At 48.4% G+C, this 19,756-nt stretch overlaps 1 pseudogene; it reads left to right on the top strand.

Moving 5' to 3' along the window:
* The first annotated feature begins 18,852 nt into the window (after window positions 1–18,852).
* LOC139279062 (U2 spliceosomal RNA) lies at window positions 18,853–19,026 on the top strand (annotated as a pseudogene).
* The last annotated feature ends 730 nt before the right edge of the window (window positions 19,027–19,756 follow it).

Raw genomic sequence — 19,756 nt, 5'->3', positions numbered from 1 at the left:
ACAAACCTTCAATGCTTTGTAACCTCCGATATAATGTCTGCATCACCGATTAGTTCCAAACATCTGCAATAACCAAGTCAACAACCTCAGACACATCTAATGGTGAAATGGGTATTAGCAGCTAACCTGACAGACCGAAGCCCAGCTCAATCTCACGAAGGGCAAGACCCAATGCTTGGTGGCATACAATGGCTCTCTGACACCCTTGATAGCATATGAGGCTTCCCGACACACCCCGAAGCCTCCGCCAACAGCAGGTCAATCCCGACCAACTCCCCCTGCCAACTGCCCCCACCCGTGGACTTGCAACATGGACGAGCCACGTAAAGACTGGAAAAATGCACTCTTCTAATGGAACGCCGGTTCCAGAGTGTTCTTAAATAGCCATCAGCATGTTGTTGTGTGTGCATTGCAGAGTTGGTTGTCCATTGTTTGAGGAAATGCCTTTACCTCATGGACTGAGGTCTCAACGTTGAGACTGTATTTCAAAGGGTTTCTTGGATATAAGGAGCCAACACCATTGATGTAGCAGTTATGTTACAGTTGTGGAACAGCAGCAGATATGGCGGCCGAAATTGATCAACTCACCGCCCGCATCCGCCGACATTCCTCAGCAAGATCCGCCCAGTGCCATGTTTGGGGTGGCCTGGAGCGGGCGGGAGGGGAGAGCTGCCAGGAACCGCCCGCTGACATCAGCGGACGGCCGAATGGCGCAACTGAGCTCTCGCCCATCGAGATGCCAGATTCCTGCGGGCGGGAGTCGGCGGGAGAACGGGGATGGACCGCTGGCTGGAGGCCGGTCTGTCCCCAACGGTGAATATGAAGAACCTGAAAAAAAGGTAAGTGAACATTTAAACGTTTTTTTTCCCATGGCAACTTACCTGGATGGGGTCCCCTGAAGGTCTTCCGATAGTTTTTACATTTTTTCCTGATGATTTTTTTTTTCAGCTCTTCGACCCTCCATCCTCGGCGGCACTTGGGCAGACGGAGGCCATGATGAAAATCGACCCCATGGTGTCAGGCAGTAGCTCAGTGAGTAGGGTGTGTTAGTAATTCGGAGTAAGACAAGGGATCAGGTAACTGCTTCTCAAAAGCTTTTGCCCATTTATATCCAGAAAGCTCTGCAAAGAAAACCAACCAATGGAACGCAAATGCCGGTTTAACCCTTTCTTGAATTTACTGCACATTGTTGTGTTACTTGTGTAACATGTTCTTACTGCTAGCTTTTGTAAACAGTTGTCAGTGAATAAACCTGTTTTGTAGTTTAGCTTCTTATGAAATTGTCCACTGCGACTGGTACTAATTATCTTCTGAAATGGCATGACTGTGTAGCAGAAAGCTTAAATGTAATCCAGAAACAATGGCGAGTCTATTATTTGCCCAGGTCATGTTATGCCGGGTTGCTTTGTGTACAAGCATGGGCTTGTCGATGGAAGCTGTCCTTTGTGCTGGGCATGAGAAGGAGTGTCTGGAGAAGCACAATTCATCACGGTAAGATCAACAGAAGGCCAGGCAAGGTGCTTCCCCAGAGGCCAAGCCTGATTAGTGGCTTAGCTCTTGTATCTGAGGAGGATAGTTGAGGGCTCAAGTAAGTCCCAGTCCAGAGCCTTCAGCATAAAATCCAGGCTGACACACCAGTGCAGTGCTGAGGGAGTGCCGCACTGTCAGAGGTGCTGTGAATAATCGAGCCACGTTCGCTCCGCACGTTCCCCTGTCAGCAGGTGCACACGTGTGAAGAAGGACTTCGAGCAGTATCGGCGACATCCTTCCTCGGCATGTATCACGCTGGAGTTTTGGAAGTCTTTATCACGGTTTCAGCAGTCCTCACTACTTTTTGCAATCCAATGGCTTGGCATGTCTTCTGAGATATTATCTGCCCACAACCCAATGTCACTCGTAAGTTGCGCCTCTTTCAGCTCAGTATGCGCCAGTTGGTTTTCATCTTCTTCAACCTTTTGGACTTGGAGCTCCAACTCGGCCAACTCTGGGTCCGGAGCCACGAGTGGTTTCATGTTGAAGTTCACTGCACAGCGTCGTCTTGGCCTTCCTCTTCACGATCTTGAGTTTGTAGTTGGCTACTTCTCGTCCCTTTTGATCCTCGAGTAGCTGCTGCTCTTTCCTTTCCCCGCCCCCGATTTGTGTGTAGAACGCGTCTCTCGAGAAAGGTCATCGAGAGTCTGTTTACATCAAGTTCAGAATAACATGCACTGAGCCCTCGCAGCTTCGCTCCGCTCTGGCTACGTCACTTATGTCGATACTGTTTACCCTTACCCTTAATCCCACCCTGTGTGGGCCCCACTCTAAGCTTGGGCCCCGGGGACCTGCCCATCTGCCCCCACTTAATCCGTGCCTGCTAACAGATACTCTTTCTTGTTAACTATATGTTTGTAGTTCCGACATGGATTACTCTCCATTTATCCACATTATAATCCATCACTGGCACAAATCTCTCTGAGAAAGGTCAAAGAGCATCAACAAATGTAATACAGATTGAACTTCCCTTATCCGGCACCCTCGGAACCTGGCCTGTTCCGAATGAGGGATATTTCTGGATAAGGGGAGGTCACGTGTTTTCAGTATATCTGTGCGGCGATTGGCTGGAACGACGGTCAGTCAGACAGACAGTCAGTCAATCTCAGCTCACATTGGAGACCAAACTATTCTAGAGTGCTCGAGTTAGGGGGGGCACTCCATAAACCCTCGCGGTTGACAGTGTCAAAGATTTGAACTCATGTCTCTGGATCATCTAGGCCTCTGAATTACTAGTCCAGTGAATTTACCATTATTCTACCATTTCTTGACCAGCTCCATTGGGCAGGCCACATCGTTCGCATGCCAGACACGAGGCTCCCAAAGTAAACGCTCCACTCGGAACTCCTTCACGGCAAACGAGTCAAAGGTGCGCAGAGCAAACGTTTCAAGGACACTCTCAAAGCCTCTCTGATAAAGTGCAACATCCCCACTGACACCTGGGAGTCTCTGGCCAAAGACCGCCCTAAGTGGAGGAAGTGCATCTGGGAGGGCGCTGAGCACCTCGAGTTTCATCGCCGAGAGCATGCAGAAACCAAGTGCAGGCCGCGGAAAGAACGTGCGGCAAACCAGTCCCAGCCACCCCTTCCCTCAATGACTATCTGTCCCACCTGTGACAGGGACTGTAGCTCTCGTATTGGATTGTTCAGCCACCTAAGGACTCATTTTTAGAGTGGAAGCAAGTCTTCCTCGATTCCGAGGGACTGCCTATGATGATGATGATCACTTATACAGTGTTGGTTGGTGAGGAAGCTGCAGTTAGAGTATTGATTGGGAGATCATGCTTCAAATCCTTACCAAGGCTGAGAGTCATACCAAGGCTTATCAGTCTCACCAAAGTGACATGTGACAGTGAAACCGTCACAGGAGAGGGTCACCTCCCATCCACTCCATCTCCTGAGGACCAAGGACCACCGCTGATGGAAATTTAAAAATAAGTGATACCACAGGTTATGAGGGAGTGGGAGAAAATAGATTGAAAGTGAAATTAAAATCAACAGATACGAACACCAGAAAAAGAAAGTGGCGGATGAAGGAAAAACGTCAGTGAGACAAGAGAGAAGTGGACTTTAGAAAGAAAATGTGGGAAATATTGGCCCGGATTTTGTGGTCGGCAGTGAAGGAACGGCATTCACTGATCATCTCGCTGACACCTGCCCACTGACGTTTTGCGGGCTTTTGAGCAGAGACGCGGGATTTAGAGATCATTTCCAGCATGGCGCCCTCTGCAGGGCATCTGTGGTGTGTGTGAGCAGGTCAAGCAACAGCAAGGCTCTTCAACCAATCAGCTTGAAGACTCCTCACGGAATCTAAACCAGGAAGTATAAAGCAGGAAGTATAAATTCATTGTAAAATCATGTACTGAAAGCAATATAAAGTGAAAGAAAGAAAGATGGGATTAAGAGAGAAAGATAAAAGAGGCAAAGAAAAGTTTTTTTTAATTTAAATCGCCAAACACTAATTAAATTCTGAAGGAATGAGAGTCCAAACCAATAAAATGTAATTTTCAGTGCGAGAGAGGCTATTTGTCAGTGATTATCACTTATCACGCTGTTAGAAATTCACTTACTCCCTGAACGCACCAGCCCTAACCTTTTCTGGCATATTTAGGGGGTAACTCATGGATAAGGACCCTGCATTCATGCCATTGCATGTCTTTCAATGCTGTTCTGTCAGTCAGGTACCGTTAAAGCACATCCTGTGGAGGGGCAGGGAAGTTGCTGTCCGATTTACTCCAGAATAACGGTGAGCACTGTTAGCCTCAACAACAACTACAACAACTTGTTTTATATAGCGCCTTTAATGTAGTAAAACGTCCCATGGCGTTTCACAGGAGTATTACAAGACAAAAAATTTAACACTGAGCCAAATAAGGAGAATTTTGGGCAGCTGGCCAAAAGCTTGGTCAAAGAGGTAGGTTTTAAGGAGCGTCTTAAAGGCGAAAAGAGAGGTAGAGAGGCGGAGAGGTTTAGGCAGGGAGTTCCAGAACTTGGGGCCCAGGCAACAGAAGGCACGGCCACCAATGGTTGAGCGATTATAATCAGGGATGCTCAAGAGGGCAAAATTAGAGGAGCGCAGATATCTCAGGGGGGTTGTGGGGCTGGAGGTAGGGAAGGGTGAGGCCATGGAGGGATTTAAAAACAAGGATGAGAATTTTGGAATCGAAGCGTTGCTTAACCGGGAGCCAATGTAGGTCAGTGAGCACAGGGGTGATGGTTGAGCTGGATTTAGTGCGAGTTAGGACACGGGCAGCCGAGTTTTGGATCACCTCTAGTTTACGTAGGGTAGAATGTGAGAGGGCAGCCAGGAGTGCGTTGGAATAGTCAAGTCTGGAGGTAACAAAGGCACGGATGAGAGTTTCAGCAGCAGATGAGCTGGGGCAGGGGCGGAGACAGGCGATGTTACGGAGGTGGAAATAGGCGGTCTTAGTTATGCTGTGGCTATGTAGTCGGAAGCTCATTTCAGGGTCAAATATGACACCAAGATTGCAAACAGTGTGGTACAAGCAATCTGACAATTTAGAGACTGAGGAGGAGTTTGACAATTTAGAGATTGTGGGGGGGTCTGACAATTTAGGGACCGGAAAGGGGGTCTGACAATTTAGGGACTGGGGAGGGGGTCTGACAATTTAGGGACCGGGGAGGGGGTCTGACAATTTAGGGACTGGGGAGGGGGTCTGACAATTTAGGGACCAGCGAGGGGGTCTGACAATTTAGGGACCGAGGAGGGGGTCTGACAATTTAGGGACTGGGGAGGGGGTCTGACAATTTAGGGACCAGCGAGGGGGTCTGACAATTTAAGGACCGAGGAGGGGGTCTGACAATTTAGGGACCGGGGAGGGGGTCTGACAATTTAGAGCACCGCCGTTATTGTCAGCACAAAATCGGAGCCAATGACAGGGAGGGTTTTGGTCAGCTGACGACCACACGACATGGCGTGTCTGATGATCAGTTCACTCCGCATATCTGTCACACATAACAGCAGCTGTTAAATATACTGTACATGTTTTATTTTTATCTGACCATTCCAAGTTCAAAATTATTATATAACTTAACTTAGTTTGAACTCACTGACTGAAGGTGAAATAGTTTTTAACTTCTGTTTACTCTTGAAAAGGTACAAAATAGATAACAGAAAAAATCTACGTGGCCAGGTCGATACTTAGCGAATCATATACTAAATTTTGCTCTGTAGATTCAGTTTATGGTATTTGTTTGATCAATATTTTTGATTCATGAATTAATAATTTAGCATTTCGCATTGTTTCCCAGTTAGTAACCAGATCCACTTCCTGAGGGATGCATTGATTGGCAGTTGTTCCCCTTGTACTGTGCGCTACAACAACAACAACCTGCATTTATATAGCGCCTTTAACATAGGAATACATTGCAAAGGTGCTTCACAGAAGCGTAATCAGACATAAATTGTCATAGAGCCAAAGACGGCAATATTAGGAGGAGTGACTAAAAGCTTAGTCGAAGAGGTTATTGTTAAAGAGCGTCTTAAAGAGGAGAAGAGAGGTGGAGAGGTGGAAAGATTTCGAGCGGGAATTCTAGAGCATGCCGTCTGGACTGAAGGCACGGCCGCCAATGGTGGTATGAAGGAAGAAGAGAATTCACAAGAGGCCAGAGTTGGAGGAACGCAGAGTTCTTGGAGGTTTTTAGGGCTGAAGGAGGTTACAGAGGTAGGGAGGGGCGAGGAGGCCATAGAGGGATTTGAAGACAAGGATGAGAATTTTAAATTGGAGGAGCTAATGTAGTTCAGCAAGTGCAAGGGTGAATGATGGGTGCACGATGGGTGACTTGGTACAGGTTAGGATATGGGCACCAGAGTTTTGGATGAGCTCAAGTCAGATGTGCCATCCTTTGGATGAGAGATTAAACCAGGTGAACACTGAAGACCCCACAGCACTACTCGAAAAAGGACAGGGGAGTTCTCCCAGAGTGCTGGCCAGCATTTATCCCTCAACCAGCAACAGTGAAAAACACAATTATTTGGTCATGTATCTCATTGCTGCTTGTGGGAGCTTGCTGTGTAAAAATTGGCTGCCACGTTTCCTACATTACAACACTTCAAAAGTACTTTGTGATGCCCTGGGATGTCCCGAGGTCATGAAAGATATTGTATAAAAGCAAATCCGTTTCTTTTTCAAAGACATTGCCACGATTACTTCGAATTTGACACCAACATATTTCCCTCCTGAATACCTTCAGTCCTGATTGTTATGTGTCTGTTTAGGCCTGATTTTAACCCCGTGACGGGCATGTGAACAATATGGCCTGCCCAGCGGAGCTGATCGAGTGTGGCCAGTGCTTCAATGCTGGGGACGTTGGCCTGGACGAGAACGCTGATGTTGGTGCGTCAGACACGAGACTCCCAAAGCAAGCGCTCTACTCGGAACTCCTTCACGGCAAACGAGCCAAAGGTGGGCAGAGAAAACGTTACAGGGACACCATCAAAGCCTCCCTGAAAAAGTGCGACATCCCCACTGACACTTGGGAGTCCCTGGCCATAGACCGCCCTGAGTGGAGGAAGTGCATCCAGGAGGGCGCTGAGCACCTCGAGTCTCAATGCCTAGAGCATGCAGAAATCAAGTGCAGGCAACGGAAGGAGCGTGCAGCAAACCAGTCCCACCCACCCTTTCCCTCAACGACTATCTGTCCCACCTGTGACAGAGTCTATGGCTCTCATATTGGGCTGTTCAGCCACCAAAGAACTCACTTTAGGAGTGGAAACAAGTCTCCCTTGATTTTGAGGGACTGCCTATGATGATGATGATGATTTTAACCCTGGCCTGTGGGACTTCCCCCCGCGATCCCTCCGTCTTCCCGTAGGTTTGATCCCAGCCTGCTCGTCTGGGCAGGTGAGAGGGGCACACGCCACAGAAGCCAGCGGGGTCCTTCTTTATATGTGCAGATCTGGCTCCGATGCTGTGATCGGGGTCCGACTGTAATTTTAACGGGACGCCTGCGCAGGGGAAGCTGTCGTGGTTGCTCCGCCAGGCCAATCTGGTGTGAAGAGAAGCAGGAAGCAGGAGAGGCTCAAAAAGGTGAGTGGATTTTAATTATTATTATGTCTGCTAGTGTCAGCTAGTGGCTCAGTGGGTAGCACACTCACATCTAAGTCAGAAGGTTGAGAGTTACAGTCCCACTTCAGGGACTTGAGCACAAAAATCTAAGCTGACACTCCCAGTGCAGTGCTGAGGGAGTACTGCACTCTCGGAGGTGCCATCTTTCGGATGAGATGTTAAACCAAGGCCCCATCTGCTCAAGTGGACATAAAAGATCCCATGGCACTATTTCGAAGAAGAGCAGGGTGTCCTGGCCATTATTTATGCATGCGTTTATTTGTACTAATAAAATGGCCCCCGTGTCACTGATTGGCTCTCCATTATCACATGACCTATTCCTGATTGTTCCCCTTGGAGGATGAGCCACACCCTGAAGTTTCTCTGGAATGTGTAACTGGAACCACCCAGCCTAAGTTCTGACTGACTTTGCAAATTGTAATTCGATCCATTCTGATTCAGAAGCCAGAGAGGAAGATTTCGAACAACCCAGCAAAAGCCACCAAGTTCCAGCCGAAGTCCCTTACCCCAGCGCAAGTGCATCCCTCCCCCAGCCGAAGTCCATTACCCAACCTTACGGCCCCGACCCCCCGCCACAGATGGAGCATTGTGTGGGTCACGGATTGTTAACAGGTTTATTGGGTATGAAGTGAATAGTGAGTGTCTTCACTTCTGGATTTCATCCACTCCAACGATGTCCCTGACACACAGAGCTTTTCGAGAAACGTGATTTGTCTTCCCCGAATTCCCTATCAGCCCTCTTTCTTCCCCGCCCCCACCCCTTGCCGTGTGTCTCTCTTGGCTTGTATCCATAACAATATAAGAATTAGGAGCAGGAGTAAGCCATTTAGTAAGATCATGGCTGATCATCAACCTTAACTCCACTTTCCTGCACTGTCCCCATATCTCTTCATTCCCTTAATATTCAAAAATCTATCGATCTCCGTCTTGAATATACTCAAAGACTGAGCCTATTCCCTTGAGTTTTGAAGATCTGATCGGAGTGATTAAAATACTAAGGGGCCGATTTTCAGCAAGGCCTCCGCCCGCCCAAGTGCCGCCCATAACAACATAAGAACATAAGAATTAGGAACAGGAGTAGGCCATCTAGCCCCTCGAGCCTGCTCCGCCATTCAACAAGATCATGGCTGATCTGGCCGTGGACTCAGCTCCACTTACCCGCCCGCTCCCCGTAACCCTTAATTCCCTCATTGGTTAAAAATCTATCTATCTGTGACTTGAATACATTCAATGAGCCAGCCTCAACTGCTTCCTTGGGCAGAGAATTCCACAGATTCACAACCCTCTGGGAGAAGAAATTTCTTCTCAACTCGGTTTTAAATTGGCTCCCCCGTATTTTGAGGCTGTGCCCCCTAGTTCTAGTCTCCCCAACCAGTGGAAACAACCTCTCTGCCTCTATCTTGTCTATCCCTTTCATTATTTTAAACGTTTCGATAAGATCACCCCTCATCCTTCTGAACTCCAACGAGTAAAGACCCAGTCTACTCAATCTATCATCATAAGGTAACCCCCTCATCTCCGGAATCAGCCTAGTGAATCGTCTCTGTACCCCCTCCAAAGCTAGTATATCCTTCCTTAAGTAAGATGACCAAAACTGCACGCAGTACTCCAGGTGCGGCCTCACCAATACCCTGTACAGTTGCAGCAGGACCTCCCAGCTTTTGTACTCCATCCCTCTCGCAATGAAGGCCAACATTCCATTCGCCTTCCTGATTACCTGCTGCACCTGCAAACTAACTTTTTAGGATTCATGCACAAGGAGCCCCAGGTCCCTCTGCAGCGCAGCTTGTTGTAATTTCTCCCCATTCAAATAATATTCCCTTTTACTGTTTTTTTTCCCAAGGTGGATGACCTCACACTTTCCGACATTGTATTCCATCTGCCAAACCTTAACCCATTCGCTTAACCTATCTAAATCTCTTTGCAGCCTCTCTGAGTCCTCCACACAACCCGCTTTCCCAAAGTGCTGCCGATGGCCGCCGAGGTACTGGACGGTACTTTGGGCGGGATATTCATCGCTGAGGCCCCTCGAAGGTCAGCGGGCGGCAAATGGACGACCTACGCCGCCAATCTCCGTGGCTGCGGGCGGGAGGTCACATTCCCGGCGGCAGACGAGCTTGCCGCCCAAGTGCCGCCGAGGATGGAGTCGGGCCCAGGGAGGATCGAAAAGCTGGAAAATAAAATCACAAATAAAAAATACAAAAGCTATCCAAAGACCTACAGAGGACCCCATGCAGGTAAGTCGCTGTTGAAAAATGTTTTTTAAATGTTCACTTACCTTTTTTTCAGGTTCTTCAGACTCACCGTCGGGGACAGACCGGCCTCCAGCCAGCGGTCCAACTTCGTTCTGCCGCCGAGTCCTGCCCGTAGGAATCTGGGAGCTCAGCGGGCGGGAGCTCAGTTGTGCCACTCGGCGCGGGCGGTTCCCGGTGGCTCTCCCTTCCCGCCCGCTCGAGGCCACCCCCAAAGTGGCACTGGGCGGATCATCGCGAGGAATGTCGGCCGGAGTGGCAGTCGGAGGCAGAGGACTGTGGGCTGATGAATTTCAGCCCCTAAAAGTACGGGATAGGGTAGATATGGTGAAACTGTTTCCGCTCGTGAGGGATTCAAGAACAAGGGGGCATAACCGTAAAGATAGAGCTAGGCTGTTCAGGGGTGATGTCAGGGAGCATTCCTTCACACAAAGGGTGGAGGAAATCAGGAACTCTCTCCCCCAAAATGCTGGGGCCGCTGGAGAACAATTGGACTGGGATCGATAGGCTTACATTAGGTCAGGGTATAAAGGGATATGAAGTTACGGCAGGTAAATGGAGTTGAGAAACAGATCAACCATGATGTAAATGAATGGTGACACAGACTCAAGGGCTGAATAAGAACATAAAAACATACAAAATTAGGAGCAGGAGTAAGCTATTCGCCCCGTCGAGCCTGCTTCATCATTCAATGAGATCATGGCTGATCTTCTACCTCAACTCCACTTTCCTGCACGATCCCCATATCCCTTGATTCCTTTAATATCCAAAAATCTATTGATCTCTGTCTTGAATATACTCAAAGACTGAGCCTCCACAGCCCTCTGGGGCAGAAAATTCCAAAGATTCACCACCCTCTGAGTGAAGAAGTTTCTCCTCATCTCTGTCCTAAATGGCTGACCCCTTATTCTGAGTTCTCCCTAGCCAGGGGAAACATCCTCCCCGCATCTACCCTGTCAAGCCCTGTAAGAATTTTGTATGTTTCAATGAGGTCACTTCCCATTCTTCTAAACTCTAGAGAATATAGGCCTAGTCTACTCAACCTCTCCTTATAGGACAATCCCCCCATCCGAAGAATCAGTCTGGTGAACCTTTGTTGCATTCCCTCAATGGCAAGTAACCAATCCAGTCACCCTCTTCACTGCCGTCGCCCTCCTGCATCAGCTTGTGCTGCTCCCTGGAGTGATATGCCTCCACGCTTCTCCCAGGCCGCTGCTCACCGCTCCTTTTAAGGCGCCGACCTGCCACAGATGTTCCCACGCAGGTCCAGGTCGCTGATTGGAGTGCAGGCAGGTACAGCAGGAGCGGCGAGGTCAGGGCAAAGGAGCAGCAAGAGATTGCAGAGCGACGTGATCGGGGCCCAGGAGAGGTGAGGGCCCAGGGGGAGCATAGGCCAGTCCACACTGTGATATGTGTGCGCACTGGGTCCATGCAGCAGAGCTGGTCTCCAGTCGCCTTGATTAATCCTTGCCACTGGACCAAGACCTAGCTCTGTCAAGCCCGTGTGGTGGCTGGTGTGCAACGGCCACCACACAATAAAAACATCCACGCACGGAAGCAAGTAATCCTAAGAAGAAGGATGGCAAGTATACCCTTCCTTTGGTAAAAAGACAAAAACTGTACAGAATATCCTAGGCCTTATATAATTGCAGTAAGACATCTTGGGGCTGAAATTGTCCCTTCCCATAAGGCCTGTTCCACCGGAAATTGGCGGCCACGCTGCGGAGTGGAATGGCCACCGACTTTTGGTGTAATGGCCGCCAATTCTGAAAATTCCACTGCAGTGGTATCCCGGCAGTGACTCACTGCCCGCCCCGCCCCACCGCGCTACCCCCCCCGTCCACCGCTCCACTGCTGCCGACCTATCCTAAGTGCTTCATCAGAGCGCGCAGCGCCGATGTTCCCCCCACAATGGGGAAATTCCACCGAAAAAATCTTGCTGCCGCTGGTCAGTGCCACCAGCAGCTTTTTCTGCCGGTGCACTGTGCTTTGACTCTGTTCAAAATGGCGGTGCGGCTGCCATTAAAGGGGAGGACCAACTGCTGCGGCCACCATGTTTTTTTTGTTTTTGGCCGACTGCCATGTTGGGCCGACAATTATGCCCCCGGGTTCGGCCGGGCCGTCAACAGACAGCCTGGCACCCCCTCTTGGATGCCAGAACAAAATAGACTTTCATCAAACATAGGAACAGGACTAGGCCATTTAGCGCCTCAAGTCTGTTCCGCCATTCAATGAGATCATGGCTGATCTTTGACCGAACTCCATATACCCGCCAGTGCCCCATGTTCCTTAATACCCTTGGGTAACAAAAATCTAACAATCTCAGATTTAAAATGAAGAATTGATCTAGCATCAATTGCCATTTGAGGAAGAGAGTATCGAACATCTACCACCCTTGTGTGTAGAGGTGTTTCTTAATTTCACTCCTGAAAGGTCTGGCCATAATTTTCAGACTGTGCCCCCTAGTCCTAGAATCCACAACCAGTTGAAATAGTTGCTCTCTATCTACCCTATCTGTTCCCATTAATATCTTGTAAACATCAATCAAATCACCCTGTAACCTTCTAAATTCCAGGGATTACAACCTCGTAATTTAACCCTTAAAGTCCGGGTACCATTCTGGTGAATCTACGCTGCACCAGGTACATGACCTGGAAAAAACACCAAAGCCCCGATTCTAACTCGGGGTGAGTCGTGCAGGTGAGGAGTGAGGCAGACAGTAAACGGTCTGGACCTCCACAGCCAATATATCCTTCCTCAGGTGTGGTGCCCAGAACTGCTCACAGTGCTCCAGGTGTGGGCTAACCAGGGCTTTGTACAGCTGCAGCATAACTTCTACCACATTGTATTCGATTCACCTAGATATAAAGGCCAGCATTCCGTTAGCCTTTTTGATTATTCTCTGTATCTGTTCATGACATTTTAGTGATCTATGTATATGGAGCCCTGAGTCTCTCCACTGTTTCTAGCTTTTTACCATTTAGAAAGTTCTCTGTTCTAACTTTTTAGGTCCAAAGTGGATGACCTCACATTTGCCTACATTGAAAACCATTTGCCAAAGTTTTAACCATCCACTTAATCTATTAATACCTCTTTGTCATTTTATGCCCAGGTGTACACTGCTTACAATGCCGCCTAGTTTTGTATCATTGGCAGACTTGGTTATGTGGCTTTCTATCCCATTATCAAAGTCATTAATAAATACGATGAATAGTTGAGGCCCCAACACAGATGCTTATCACTTCCTGCCAATTAGAGTACAGTACCTGCCCATTGTCCCTCCTCTCTGTCTCCTGCTGCACAATTTCCTAACCAGGTCAATAAATCCATGAGTGTCACCTTTAGCTAACAACTCTCATGAGGGACTTTATCAAATACGTTACTAATCAGAAAATGTACTCAGCGTCAGGAATAACGTATCCACAATGGTTATAAGAGATTCCTCACATTTCTTGTAAATTGCATTTAAAAGGAAATGGAAGATGTTTTAAAACTCTCATCCTTGTTCCCTCCCTAATTCCATAACCTGTCCCAAAACTGCAACCCTCCGTGAACGCTGCCTTCCTCCGACTCTGGAATCTTTTCCATCCCCCATTTCCTTTGCCCCACCATTGGCGGCCGTGCCTTTAGCCGTCTAGACACGAAGCTCTGGAATTCCCTCAAAAATCTCTTTGCGTCTCTATCTCCCTTTTGCCCTTTAAGATGCTGCTTAAAGCCTCCCTCTTAGAATTAGCTTTTGGTCTTCTGCTCTAATATGTCCTTCTTTGGCTCGGTGTCAGTTTTTTTTCTGATTACACTCCTGTGAAGCGCCTCGGGACGTTTTACTATTTAAAGGTGTTATATATGTATACTTGTATTTCCTCTGTACAGCCACCAGAGGGCTCATCCCCTGGAGTCCCAAGGGATGCCATAATCCATTGGGAGCACAGGTATTTAAGGAGGCTTCACAGGTTGGAGAGGCCTCTGGAGACCTGCAACAAAAGACGCAGGCTACATTTACTTTGAGCTCACTGTGTTCAGTCTGATTCTTTCTCCATACACAACAACTGGTGATGAGATACAGATAGCGAACCCAAAGATGCAGAGAACAGTGGGCATCCTGGAGAAATTCTCGGAGGGAGATGATTGGGAAACTTTTGTGGAGCGACTCGACCAATACTTCATGGCCAACAAGTTAGATGGGGAAGAGAGCGCTGCCAAACGAAGAGCGATCCTCCTCACCGTCTGTGGGGCACCAACGTATGGCTTCATGAAGAATCTACTCACTCCAGCGAAATGCACGGAGAAATCGTATGACGATTTGTGCATACTGGTCCAAGAGCATTTGAACCCGAAGGAAAGCGTTCTGATGGCGAGGTACCGGTTCTACACCCACAAAAGGTCTGAAGGCCAGGAAGTGGCGAGTTATGTCGCCGAGCTAAGACGCCTTGCAGGACATTGCGAATTTGGAGCACATGCTCAGAGACTTTTTCGTACTTGGCATTGGCCATAAAACCATACTTCGCAAACATTTGATTGTAGAGACTCCAACCTTGAGTAAGGCCAGAGCGATAGCCCAGGTGTTCATTGCCACCAGTGACAATACGAAGCAAATCTCTCAGCACACAAGTGCTGCTACAAGTACTGTGAACAAAGTGATGTTGTTTTTGAATTGTAACGTACAGAGCAGGGCACACATACCTGCAGCGACACGTCTGCAGATGTCTCAGAGTCCAGCATCAAGGGTGATGAATGCAAGGCCATAAACACCTTGTTGGCGCTGCGGGGGTGAACATCGTTTCCATTCATGCCAATTCAAAGAGTACGTTTGCAAGGGCTGTGGAACAATGGGACACCTCCAACGAGTGTGCAGGCGAGCTGCAAAGCCTGTTAAACCTGCAAACCACCATGTTGCAGAGGAGGACAGATCCACGGAGGCTCATGACGAACCAGAGCCTCAGACCGAGGAGGCAGAGGTACATGGATGGGGTGCACACATTCACCACGAATTGTCCCCCTATAATGCTGAATGTTGAATTAAATGGACTCCCTGTGTCAATGGAGCTGAACACGGGCGCGAGCCAGTCCATCATGGGCAAAAAGACTTTCAAAAGGTTGTGGTGCAACAAAGCCTCAAGGCCAGTCTTAACTCCAGTTCGCACAAAACTAAGAACTTACACGAAAGAACTGATTCCTGTAATCGGCAGTGCTACCATAAAGGTCTCCTGCGATGGAGCGGTGTACAAGCTACCACTCTGGGTGGTACCGGGCGATGGTCCCACGCTGCTCGGCAGGAGCTGGTTGGGAAAGATACGCTGGAACTGGGACGACGTCCGAGCGCTATCGCCCACTGACGACACTTAGTGTGGCCAGGTCTTAAAAAGATTTCCTTCGCTGTTTGAACCAGGCATCAGGAAATTCCAAGGAGCAAAAGTGCAGATTCACCTAATTCCGGGGGCAGGACCCATCCATCACAAGGCGAGAGCAGTACTGTATATGATGAGAGAAAGGATGGAGATCGAGCTAGACTGACTGCAAAGAGAGGGCATCATTTCCCCGATCGAATTCAATGAGTGGGCCAGTCCTATCGTTCCAGTTCTCAAGGGAGATGGCACTGTCAGAATCTGTGGAGATTACAAAGTAACTATCAATCTTTTCTCCCTGCGGAACCAATACCTGCTACCAAAGATCGACGACCTCTTTGTAACGCTGGCGGGAGGAAAGACGTTTGCGAAGCTGGATCTGACTTCAGCCTACATGACACAGGAACTGGAGGAATCATTGAAGGCCCTCACCTGCATCAGTGTGCACAAAGGTCTTTTTTTTTTATAACAGATGCCCATTTGGAATCCGATTGGCAGCAACGATATTCCAGAGAAACATGGAAAGCTTACTGAAGTCGGTCCCGCACACCGTGGTCTTCCAGAACGACACCTTGGTCACAGTTTGGAACAGAGTCGAGCATCTGCAGAACCTGGAGGAGGTTCTTAGTCGACTCAACCGCGTGGCGCTCAGGTTATAACGATTGAAGTGCGTTTTCCTGGCGCCTGAAGTGGAGTTCCTGGGAAAGAGGATTGCGGCAGACGGCATCAGGCCCACCAACGCGAAGACGGAGGCAATCGAGAACGCACCGAGGCCATAGAACGTGACAGAGCTGCGGTCGTTTCTGGGACTCCTGAACTACTTTGGTAACTTCTTACCGGGTCTCAGCACACTGTTAGAACCACAGCATGTCTTACTATGAAAAGGGGACGAATGGGTTTGGGGCAAAAGCCAAGATAATGCCTTTGTAAAAGTGAGAAAATTGTTATGCTCAAACAAATTGCTTGTGTTGTATGATCCATGTAAGCGTTTGGTACTAGCATGTGATGCGTCGTCATATGGCGTTGGGTGTATATTGCAACAAGTTAATGATTTCGGGAAACTGCAACTGGTTGCTTATGCATCCAGGAGTCTGTCTAAGACTGAGAGAGCCGACAGCATGATTCAGAAAGAAGCGTTAGCATGTGTCTATGGGGTAAAGGAAATGTATCAATATCTGTTTGGGCTAAAATTTGAATTGGAAACTGACCATAAGCCACTTATATCCCTGTTCTCCGAGAGTAAAGGGATAAATACCAACGCATCGGCCCACATCCAGAGATGGGTGCTCACATTGTCCACATACAACTACGCCATCCGCCACAGGCCAGGCACAGAAAACTGCGCCGATGCTCTCAGTAGGCTGCCATTGCCCACCACAGGGGTGGAAATGGCGCAGCCCACAGATCTAGCCATGGTTATGGAAGCATTTGAGAGTGAGCAATCACCCATCACTGCCCGGCAGATCAAAACTTGGACAAGCCAGGACCCCTTATTATCTCGAGTCAAAAGCTGTGTGCTTCATGGAAGCTGGTCCAGTGTCCCAGTGGAAATGCAGGAAGAGATAATGCCGTTCCAGTGGCGCAAAGATGAAATGTCTATACAGGTAGACTGCCTTCTGTGGGGCAATCGAGTAGTGGTCCCCAAGAAGGGCAGACACACCTTTATCACTGACCTCCACAGTACCCACCCAGGGATCGTAATGATGAAAGCGATAGCCAGATCCCACGTGTGGTGGCCCGGTATCAATGCAGACTTAGAGTCCTGCATTCATAGATGTAGTACATGCTCGCAGTTAAGCAATGTACCCAGGGAAATGCCGCTAAGTTTATGGTCTTGGCCCTCCAAACCGTGGTCTAGGGTACACGTCGACTATGCAGGCCCATTCTTGGGTAAAATGTTCCTTGTGATTGTAGACGCATACTCCAAGTGGATTGAATGTGAAATAATGTCGGCTAGCACGTCCGCTGCCATTACTGAAAGGCTGCGGGCCATGTTTGCCACACACGGCCTACCCAATGTCCTGGTGAGCGACAACGGGCCATGTTTTATCAGTGCTGAGTTGAAAGAATTCATGACCCGTAATGTGATCAAACATGTCACATCTGCCCCATTTAAACCAGCGTCCAATGGTCAGGCAGAGAGAGCAGTGCAAGCCATCAAGCAAGGCTTGAAGAGGGTAACTGAAGGCTCACTGCAGACTCATCTATCCCAAGTCCTGCTTAGCTGCTGCATGAGACCCCACTCACTCACTGGGATCCCACCTGCTGAACTGGTCATGAAAAGAACACTTAAGACAAGGCTCTCGTTCGTTCACCCTGATTTACATGAACAGGTAGAGAGCAGGCAGCTTCAACAAAGTGCATACCATGATAGCGCAAATGTGTCACGCGAGATTGTAATCAATGATCCTTTATTTTTATTAAATTATGGACAAGGTCCCAAGTGGCTTCCCGGCACCGTCGTGGCCAAAGGGGAGCAGGGTGTTTCGGGTCAAACTTTCAAATGGACTCATTCACCGGAAACACTTGGACCAAATCAACCTCAGATTCACGGACTATCCTGAGCAACCCACCTTGGACCCTACCTTTTTTGATCCCCCAACATACACACCAGTGGCAACCGGCACCATGGTTGACCACGAAGCAGAACCCATCATCCACAGTAGCCCAGCAGGGCCCAACACACCAGGCAGCCCAGCAAGGCCAGCTGCACAGCAGCCCAGCGAGGACCCAACAAATGATTCAACAACACCAGCTTTCACACCGAGATGATCAACCAGGGCAAGAAGGGCCCCAGATCGACTCACATTGTAAATAGTTACACTATTGACTTTGGGGGGGAATGTTGTTATATATGTAAACATGTACTTACTCTGTACAGCCACCAGAGGGCTCATGCCCTGGAGTCCCAAGGGATCCCATAATCCCTTGGGAGCACAGGCATTTAAGGAGGCTTCACAGGTTGGAGAGGCACTCTGGAGACCTGCAATAAAAGACTACGGTCACACTTTATTTTGAGCTCACAGTGTTCAGTCTGACTATTTCTCCATACACAACAAATGGCACTGTATAAATGCAAGTTGTTGTTGTTAGAAATGTATTTTGACTATCATAGGCAGTCCCTCTGAATCGAGGAAGACTTGCTTGCACTCTTAAAATGAGTCCTTAGGTGGCTGAACAGTCCAATACGAGAGCCACAGTCCCTGTCACAGGTGGGACAGATTGTCGTTGAAGGAAAGGGAGGATGGGACAGGTTTGCCGCATGCTCCTTCCGCTGCCTGCGCTTGGTTTCTGCACGCTCTCGGCGATGAGACTCGAGGTGCTCAGCGCCCTCCCGAATGCACTTCCTCCACTTAGGGCGATCTTTGGTCAGGGACTCCCAGATGTCAGTGGGGATGTTGCACTTTTTCAGGGAGGTTTTGAGGGTGTCATTGTAATGTTTCCTCTGCCCACCTTTGGCTCACTCTACTCGGAACTCCTTTACGGCATTTTGAATGAAGGAGCATGCTGCATGCTGGGGGGCCAGAATATCCGATAGACCGGTAGGATCAGGGTATTTGATAGGCAGAGCATGACGCACTGTACAGACAGCGGGCGAAGTCAGTCAAAGCAGGAACTACACATCCTCACTGTTAATGACATCGCTTCTCGGCCTTTTGGCTAAGATCAAATGTAGTATCTGTTCTTATCAGTTTACCTATGGGGACCAAATATTAAATTGTTTTTTGGAACAGGGAGATGGAACAGGGGCTTGCTCCGTCCACTCCACGCACCGACCTGGTATTGCAGTGTTTCCAGGAACGGTGCAGCTTCCCCTCTCGACCTTTTGGCTAAGATCAAGTGTAAATAGTGCAAAGTGATCTTTGGCGCTGGAGTTGATCTGACAAGAATGAACTAAAAAAAAACCTCACTGTTAATGGGCCGTTGCAACACCATATTGTAATCTCTGAAAGTTAGTCAATCCCCGAACAAATGTTCCAAGATGTTGGATACAGGAACAGGGGACATTGCGCTGTGCAAGGGACCCAGCTCTGTTTTGTACTTTCATCACGTTGCGATCCAGATTTCAAGTCCAACACATACTGAGATGTTCATTTTAACAATATATTCCCTGACAATAAATTACTGGTCAATGTACAGAGAACAATGTCAAGCTGGATTGATTGCAAGATGGATATATAATTTAGAGACTGCACCAGAAACTGGGAGAATGAAGCTGAAGTTGTTTATATCTACTGAACCATGAGATTGGAATTGCTCAGCTGACATCGATCCTTACACATAATATAATAGAATATAATGTAATATAATGCAATGTAATTATAATACAATGAAATGCAATACAATGTTATTGTAATGTATGTACCTGTGATTATGCTCACAGGTTTGTAGAACTGTTGAGTTGGGAGTGGCTTAGCCAGTCATGTGATGTTCACACGACTCAATAAAACCCCAGCCAATTGGGTTCGGGGTATCCACGGTGAGGCAGGTGGTTGTGAGCCTGGTAGATGAACTGGTAATGTGTAATGTCATTGTTAAACCAT

This window comes from Pristiophorus japonicus, chromosome 13 (assembly GCF_044704955.1).
Source record: "Pristiophorus japonicus isolate sPriJap1 chromosome 13, sPriJap1.hap1, whole genome shotgun sequence".
NCBI lineage: Eukaryota > Metazoa > Chordata > Chondrichthyes > Pristiophoridae > Pristiophorus > Pristiophorus japonicus.
The sequence above is the reverse complement of the archived record's forward strand: the minus strand, read 5'-3'. Positions and strand labels throughout refer to the sequence as shown.